Genomic DNA, 1337 nt, shown 5'->3' with positions numbered 1-1337 from the left:
GTAGCGCATATACAGGCTGTGCAATTTAAAATGTCATCTGTTTATTTGAGTGAGTGACAGTTTGACCATAGCAGATAGGTCTGTCACAGTTTTTCGAGGGAGCCGTGTTTATTGCACATGATTTGTCGCCACTCAGATACGTTTAAGATTTATTTGCCCTAGTAAGAAAGCACTTTCAACATGCAGTCACGCTCTCATGTGCAGCAGGTTAATGGTTGAGGAAGTAGTCTGGTCCAGAGCAGTTCTGAATTCAGTGGTCAATTCATATTTTGTTTGTTCCATATTTGAAAACAGACTTCATGGTAAAACTGCCGCATTCTACCTCAAATAATTGTTTATGAGCGGATTCAACATCACATGAGAGTTCACATGACACCACACACGATGTTCTGCATCATATTTAAGGTGTTTGTGTAAGTAGAAACAGGGTTAAGGTTATAACAGGAACCATTAGATGCTTAGAGCTTTTAATATACTAAATTATTGCATTCAAAGTTAGGAATTATACTTGCATTCAAAAGTTTTTTATTCTTACCATTGTACACAGTTAAATTCTACTATATTGTGAGTTCTAATATATACACAGTATATATAGAAGGAAGCATGTGGCTTTAGGTCAAGAACAGCAGCACAAAGTACCAAAGGAACTGATGACTAATCATGCTACGATTTTTTTCTTAGTCGAGCATGATTTTACACAAAGACCAACACACTACATAGAAAAAACAACAGAGTGGTTAAACAAAAATAACACCAAAGAAACAAAAGCAGGTTCAGCTGTTAGTCATCTTTTTATGTTACATTTTTTATTAGGTTTGTTTGTATATGTTTTGTGTTTTTTATGTTATGTTTATTTATGTTGTATCGCCTTATATTATTTAACTCAAACATTATGACAAATAGAAAGTATAAATGGATAATTTAAAAAAATGGAATAAGCTGTGTCTATCATTAAATATATATTTCTTCAAATAATATCGTCTCCCACTTGAGGCTTCCTAGAACTTTTTTAAAAACCAAGAAACAGCTGAAGTTTGTTTTCTTGCTAATGCTCCTACCTAGAACTATTTATCATCTATCGGCATAATGGATGTTAATGATAAATCGAGGATCGAATAATTGTAGGGATGCACCGATACCAGTATCAAAATAAAAGTCCGGTTAACTTAAACTAACGCTCTTTGCGGCGTCCCGTCAAAATAAAAGTCCGGTTGACTTGAACAAGTTATAATACACTCTAGGGCTGCAGCTATCGATTATTTTAGTAATCGAGTATTCTACTGATTTTCCATCGATTAATCGGGTATTCGGATAATAAGTACTTTTTATTTATTAAA

Source organism: Triplophysa rosa, linkage group LG10, assembly GCF_024868665.1.
Source record: "Triplophysa rosa linkage group LG10, Trosa_1v2, whole genome shotgun sequence".
NCBI classification, from domain to species: Eukaryota; Metazoa; Chordata; class Actinopteri; order Cypriniformes; family Nemacheilidae; genus Triplophysa; species Triplophysa rosa.
This window is presented reverse-complemented; position numbering follows the sequence as displayed.